Source organism: Brassica napus, chromosome C6 (genome assembly GCF_020379485.1).
Source record: "Brassica napus cultivar Da-Ae chromosome C6, Da-Ae, whole genome shotgun sequence".
Taxonomy (NCBI): Eukaryota; Viridiplantae; Streptophyta; class Magnoliopsida; order Brassicales; family Brassicaceae; genus Brassica; species Brassica napus.
This window is the reverse complement of record NC_063449.1, coordinates 14,130,558-14,138,649: the sequence shown is the minus strand read 5'-3', so window position 1 is coordinate 14,138,649 and position 8,092 is coordinate 14,130,558. Positions and strand designations below refer to the sequence as shown.

General features: G+C 40.3%; 1 non-coding gene across 1 annotated transcript; it reads right to left on the bottom strand.

The window, feature by feature from the left end:
• Positions 1–6,550: 6,550 nt before the first annotated feature.
• On the bottom strand, positions 6,551–6,657 carry LOC125589465. The gene has a single exon (XR_007325652.1). It is a non-coding gene; the product is annotated as a small nucleolar RNA R71 (small nucleolar RNA).
• Between the last annotated feature and the right edge of the window lie 1,435 nt (positions 6,658–8,092).

Genomic DNA, 8,092 nt, shown 5'->3' with positions numbered 1-8,092 from the left:
GATTTTGGAGCAATTTAGAGATAATTGGACAGAGCATCCGAGCCGACATCCGAGCCGACCATCGAGCAAGACCAGCGGTCAACATTTAGAAGAAATAATCGATCGATGCACATCCTGTGACATCGATCGACAGCGAAGCGCGCAGAAGCCCGTTTGGTTCCAGCCGACTTAGAGCCCAAGACTTCACCAATTTGCAAGATTACCCCTAACGAGTTTTAACCTAATATATATAGCTTGCCAATATGTTAGAGGCAAATTGTGCTTTCTTGTTTTCTTATTTTCACAGCAAAGGTTTTCTAGGGTTTTAGTAGAGTTGGAAAGAAGGTCCAAAGAGATTTGTGATTGGAACTCCATTAATATATATCTATTTATCTATTCAGTTTTTATACCTAGTTGTTGTTATGAATTGCATAGCCATGCCTGAGTAGTTCTATTGTTAGGTTTAGGGTTAAATAGGTTATGAGGGATTAACCCAAACTATAGATTGCTAAGTTGTGATATTCATCATTAGGATTGTCATTAAATCGTGTTTCTAGTTTAGCTAGCTAGAATCTTGATCTAGGAATTGTAAACTCAAGTCATCACTTGCATCTCACCCTGAATCCATCCTAATTGAACTAGGATTCTAGAGTAAAGTGAGAGCTGATCTAGGAAGCCTAGTGAGCACATTCAAACCACGTGTAAAGCTTGACTAAGAACGCGTCGATCGATATTCCTATAGAATAATCGATCGATGGTACAACAAGTGTATCGATCGATATTCCTCTAGAATCATCGATCGACACTTATATCTGCTCAATAGACAAACCTAGAAAACGAACGCCGATCGGTTTGTTTATAAGTGTTTGAGCTCTATAATATCATGCTTACAACTTATTAGACATTTGTAGGATTATAATCCTGATTAACTGAATAGAAACCTTAAGTCTAGTTATTTCATTTAAAGCACCAAAACCCAATCGAATCAATCGAGCAACTGTCTTGCTCACAAACCTACTATTTACAATTAATCATAATCAACCTAGTTTAATCACTCTGATTAGATTTATTAGTTTCCCTAGCTCCCTATGAATTCGATCCCTAAGTACTACAATTGAACCTCTTATTTGAGAGAGTAATTCACTTCTTAGGGTAATTTGAGTGAGATCTAATTTGGCGCCGTTGCCGAGGAGGTTTGATCGCCTATACATTTAGTCTAGGTTACTTCTTAAAACCACTTTCTGACATAAACTTTTTCTTGTCTTTTCAGGTGCATACCCAGCAGTACCAGATGCAACAAGGAAACTCAACTGCTATTCTCATCAGATCCTGCAAGTTTGGAACATTCAATCCGCAAAGTAAGACGCTCATCATAAATCGACAACAACATTAATTCGTCGATCAATTCTCGCCAACCACCGTCGACCCAGGCACCGATTCTGTCAACCGACACTCGCTCACCACCATAGACCGAAGCTACTCTTTGGTCGACCGATATCTTCCATCCAACATCGATCGATATTTCAGTCCGAACAACGATCGATACTGAGCCGTGAGACATGGTTGCGACCTTGATTCTTGTACGAGATGATAATGGAGACCTGCATGACCAGGAGGGTTATCTGCGTAATGTAGCAGGTCAGAGGATAGATGCTCAGGGGGCTGTAATCCCTGAGCATAATACTGATGCTACAGGAGCTGCTCAACCTGTAGATGAGGCTGCTCGACCCAGAACGTTGGCTGATTACAACCGTCCAGATCAGTTCTATGCAAAAAGATCAGCTATCCGTCCTGATGCGCCCTAAGGAATGAACACTCGACCGGTAAGGAAAGATATGGACTCGATCCGTGAGGAAGGAGAACTGATGGAATGAACAGTGACACAAAGGGTTGCGGATGGCCCAATGATACTACCAGGGTGCTTGATTGTCGCCTGATATGACTCACAGGTCCGACAAGGAAGCAAAACTTGAACTGTTGCCGGATGTGACGCACCGGTCCAACAAGAAAGAGGCGTTTAACTTGGAGTTAACCACACCAAGAAAACTAAAAATGTTTTAAGCAAAGAACAAAGAGTATAAACTCAAAAGAAGAAGGAAAAATCGATTATTAGATTATGAGAAGTGTTTACATATTTATAGAAATCTTAGTCAAAGAGAATTAAGAGAAATGTGTAAAAACAAGACATAGAAACTACAACATTGACCAGATCTAGTCAAGGCACAGAAAAAGGAGTTGACTGGGGAATGAACCCTTCAGCTTCCACTGTCCAGTGTATCCTGCAACATGTCCTACGGTCAGGAGCAGTACGCGTCCAGTTCGGCCCGCATGGTTGGATGGAAGAAATTCACGAACTGGCCTTGACCAAAGATGTGCTAAATCATCTGAAAGCTTGAGAATCCTTTCCTTAGAGAAATTCAGATGATCAAAGTCCATGAACTGATCGAAGTGTCAGATCAGTTCATCAGTACGGTCGCCAGTATGGTCGGGTGACCAGATGGGATGGTTCGGACGGTCTGATCCACACGATCCGATGGGAAATTATGATCAGCATGGACGGAATGATTAGATAGACTAACACTGACAGTAAGACTGGCATGATCCGACATGAAAACCTCGGTTTGGTCGAGCTGGTAAACAAGAAAGCCACCTTGGGCCGTGTCCATGAACCAAACAAGTCGATGCTCGATCCAGGGCGTATCATACTCTCCCTCTTCAAAAGGATTTGTCCTCAAATCCATTTTACCAGAATCAAAAGAAAATGAATCAGACAAAACGAATTTTAAAAACAAGTAAAATTCAATGAAGGATAAATTTGGAGAGAAACTTTCTTGGAGTTTTGAACTTGTTTTCTTCAAGTATTTCCAGTTCCATGTTCCAGGAACACAAGTGTTGTGTCGTCCTCCTCTGCTTGCTTCCATCTGAAACTGATCCTTTATATCCTGTACTTTCAAAACAACTAGAGAAACCACATCAAATCTGCGAAAGAAATAATCAAAGGGTTTCTCTTTTCTTATGACATCAAAAACAGGATCCAAGCTCTTAGGATAATCATCAAGCACGTGGGTAAACATCAAGCAAGTAAAATGATTGCCAAAAATTGGTTTATCAATCTTAAAATCAGGCCAAGCTGTGAAACTGTTATGAAAAGAATGAGACAGTGCCAATTTCGAAAACTTCTCATCATGAATGAAATCAAATTGATTCTTTGGCCTAAGTAATTTTGGTTCATGCCTTTTCCTAAACCAAATCTCTTTCAAAGCACAGCTCAATGAAAACAATTCATGAAAAGGTTTAAGCAAAACGTTTTTCAACCGAGTAAAGATTTGTTTTTGCTTAGAAATTCTCGGTTTCAAAACATTTTCAAGATGAGCAGAGACAATCATCCCATGATCCTTACATTTTTTTTGGATATGACGAGGGTTTGACTGAGAAAACACCTTTGGTTCATTGAGGATCGTCAACTCCAACTGTTTTCCATGTGGTGAACACTTTATTGCCTCATTTGTTGGGTTTTCTTTCAATTCATCAAAATGAAAAGGAAGAAAACACATAAGCTCCATGAGCACGTCAATGGTAACCTGATTCTTGACATGACACTTAAAAGATTCATCAGCACAAATAAATTTAGAAGTTTTGGAAGTACCTCCGGTTTCTTGGCTAATTGATGAAGGCTGAGCTGTCTTTGGTATAGCCGGTTTTGGTGGATGGATCATAACTTCATAATTACATGGCCATTTCTCCTGGTTTCGGTCTTTATAGAAATCTGAGAGATCAATCTTGAATCCTATGATCTGGTTTGGCTTAGGCCGCTTCTTTTTTGGGCCTGGATCTCCTTTAGAAATCTGGTACTCGTAGATAGACGGACTGAAGGACCTCTAGTTTGGAAAATTCATAACTTCTTCCTCCCTGAAGATTTTCAAGTGATTCCAAGCCTCGCTGAATCCTTAGTGAGTTGGCTTCCTAGGGAGATTAGATTAATGACAAAATACCTTCTTAATGTTGAGATATACGTTTTGGACTGGACCCCTGTCGCTGGCATCTCCAAGGTAGCCGGTTTAGATAACAAAGTATCTCCAAATCTCAGGATGTTGGGCACGGTCAGTGCTTTCATTTCCAAGAAGCTGAACCTCTCTTTCCTGGATACTCAAAACAAACAAGTGCTCTTGAAGTTCAAAAGACAAAGGGGAAGGAGTTGTGCCGGGATCAAAGCAAAGATGGCTCTCCATGGCGATGGAGGTGATGCTTGTTGGTTCCTCATCAAAGACTGGACCAGGTTCGTCCTCCTCATCAAAGATGGGACCTATATCATCATCCAAGGGTTTTCTAGTGTCAAGACGTGGTCCTTGATGTGGATATTCCATTGGATCTTCCTCAAAAACCTGTTGAGACAAAACAAGACTACTCGGATGCTTTGGTTGCAAAACGGTTAGTTCTACAATAGTCTGTTCATTATCATTCATAAACTCAGATTGAAGAGAAGGAAGATCACAATTTTTCTCACAAATCATCAAGCTTTCAATTGGTTCTTCATCGTATTCATCAAAGGTAGGTAAAGAATCTGAAAAAGCTTTCAACTCCTCAACATGGGTTTCAGATTTACGTATGGATTTCTTGCTGATGAATAAGGATGCTCAGCTATAGGTGCACGTGTGGATGTGCTCTTCTTTTGGTTCTTGCTGATGTCCTTGATGGCTTTCATCATTCCTTTCTCAAAATTGTCACATATCTCTTGGACATCAAACTGAAGGAATCGCCTCTTTGGATCAGCTTCACCTTGGGACGACTTGAAAGGTTCATTGCACCTCCTATTTGGCCTATCCTGCACACTAACAAACTCATCAAAATTATTCAAAGAATATTTAAATGAAGATTGAGAGATAGTTTGTTGTGGGGATTTCTCCTTGCTATTTTTCCTTTGAAGACCAAACATCATAACCTGAAAATCTCAACACCAAAAGTTAGGAAATAAAACCTCACACTCTCAAATGTTTAATCTCACCCACTCAAGTGTTTTTCTCAGATTTAGGTGATCACACACAAGTTTTTACTCAATGTTCTAAGAGAACAAATCAAAGAATCCCAATGGGCAAATCCAAGTAAACAAGGGAATTTTCTCAAGATAGAAAGATAAGAGATTTTTGATTTTTGAAATCCGTTTTAACCACCTCAAAGGCTGGATTTCTCCTCAGCCAGCAGGTTTTCTCTTCCACCACCAATCCACAAATCAATCTTTGAATCTTTTTTTTTTTTTAAATCGTAGATCTTTTTTTTTTTTATGGATTGTAATGAGGTGCCCGGATTTAAGATAGATAGAAGAAGAATTGTTTATGAAGAAAGGAAAGATGAGAAGCTGAATGAAAAAGACAATACCGGAAGAGTGGCTCTGATACCACTTGTTGCGCCCTAAGGAACGAACACTCGACCGGTAAGGAAAGATATGGACTCGATCCGTGAGGAAGGAGAACTGATGGAATGAACGGTGACACAAAGGGTTGCGGATGGCCCAATGATACTACCAGGGTGCTTGATTGTCGCTTGATTATATCTTAGTTTGAATTCAAAAACAATTAATATCAATAAACCCCTAAAAACCCAATTTAAGTTTTACTTGTCATACCTGAGAATATATCTGAATCTAGCTATTCTCCCAACTGTTAACAACCTCAAAAAAAAATCAATCGAGCAATAAACTTGCTCACAAATCCATTTACTGCTTTAAAACTTATAAACCAATTAATCTAGATTTATTTCAAGACCATAATCTATTGTGTAGTCCTAGAGTCTCTGTGGATTCGATCCCTAAGTATTACATCCGAACCTCTCATTTGAGAGAGTAATTCACTTCTTAGGGTAATTTGAGTGATATCAAATTTGGCGCCGTTGCCGGGGACTCTTTCTTATTACCATTAGATTAAGTTTATAATTCAGTCTAGATTTTGTTACTAAATTTGTTAAAATTTTCCCTCTTTTCCTGCTGACATAGGAACTTAAAGATGGAAGATATGGATTTCGGACGGATATCGATCGACGAAACGACAACAACATCGAGCGACAAGTGGACGACAAAATCGATCGACGCCGCACATCAAACATCGATCGACGACACCCCGCCTGAAGCAGGTAAGTTTTCTCTTACCTATAATGCTAATAAGGGAGTAGTCCTAGGAGAACGTAAAGGTCAACTAAGGAATTCAATTAACTCAATCATGAATGAACAGGGGACTGCAATCCCTGTTAAAATTAATTCGATCTCAAAAAGAGATCATGAAATAAAAAATTTTCTGCAAGACTACTTAAACCCTGGTAGGACCTATTCCAATAGATCCGCCATTAAGTCTTGGTATGTCAAAACCCCTTCCGTGGAACCGTCTCAGAGCACCCACACGATCACATCGAATACTTAGAATATATGATGGATGATGAGTACAATCGCTGCAAAATCTTTCCATTCTCCTTAGAAGGCGACACCAGAAAGTGGCTAGACCAACTACCTACGGGTTCTCTAACCTGCTGGAAGGAGATAAGGAATACCTTCATCAATCATTTCTTCGATGAGATGCATTACTGGGAAGTAAGGAAGAAAATCTCCACATTCCGTCAAGCTCCACGGGAATCATTCAGAAATGCATGGGAGAGATTCAAGAGCTACCAACTTGAATGTCCCCACCATGGTTATTCAGAACCACAACTCATTAATACATTTTACGGAGGTATTAACTTGCACTACCAAATCATGCTTGACACAGCCAGTGAAGGGAGCTTCAGTACCAAGAACCCTGAAGAGGCAAAGCGTTTGATCAAGAATGTAGCTACAGGTAGATCCTACGAAATGATGGACGTAGAGCGAAGAAGGAAAGTTGACTCAATAGATGGGCCACCTTTAGCAAAAATCAAAGAATCTCTAGATTCGCTTCATTCTGCTCTAGAGGGACAAAACCAATTTGGGATTTACCAAATTGATGATAATACCCTTTCTGAATTAGAACAACAAGCAGACTTCGTAGATATCCCTTACAATATTTCAACCTTGAAAGATCGGTACCCTATCCCTAACCCCGATAGATTTACCAAAAATTACGATGCTACTGTTGGATCACGCCGAGGCAGAGCGAAATTTAGATTAAACCAAGCTTTCAGAGGAAATCGCAAAATGGCCACTGATCTGAATGGAAAGATAGACATAATCTACAGTGAACTAATGAGGAAGTTCGACGCTTTAAGTGAACACATTAAGAGACTGGACGGTCAAGTCGCGGAAAACGCAACCGCCATCAAAAGGGAAACAGGACGTCTCACTGGGCGGACTGACGCGAATCTGAAATGTCAAGTTAATGTTGTGTTACTAAGGAGCGGAAAACGCCTCATCCCGAGCACACTAGATATCGACAACACGGAAAAACGTGCTGAAGTTGAGAAAACCAGTGAAATTAGGTCACGACCAATAATCCTCGATAGTCCAAATCCCGAATCAAAAACACCTCGAGAGAAAGAGCCGTCCAATATTGAGGGAGTAGCCATTGACCTCGAGGAGGAAGAAGAGGAGTTGGAAGAAGATGTAGAAATCGATTGACAAGATGGACCCAATGTCGATCGACCCACTACGGTAAATATCGATCGACAAGAAGGGAATAATGTTGATCGACCGACTACGGTAAATATCGATCGACATAATGAAAACAATGTCGATCGACGCTCGACTCCTGCCAAGCCGGCAGTAGAGAGAGTGTATAGGACTTTGCCACCCTTTCCTCCTAACAAGACGCAAACTAAGCGAGAATTGGATAAAAGGGATCTGCAAGAAAGCATTCGATAAAATCACGTTCGAAATGCCACTAAGTGATGCCATAAAAGTATCATCTTCGATTAAGAAATATGTAAAAAAACATGGTATCCAACAGCTTCCCAGCTGCTGAACACAACGTCATGATGGTTTCGGAAGAAGTAAGTGCAATAATCCAAGGCGAAACCCCGGTCAAGAGACCTGATCCGGGCAGTTTTGTTCTAGATTGCAATATACGAAATAAAAGTTTTCCTTGATCCCTCTGTGATTTAGGTTCCAGCGTAAACCTCATGTCACACTTGGTCGAACCTACCAAAATAACTTTGATTC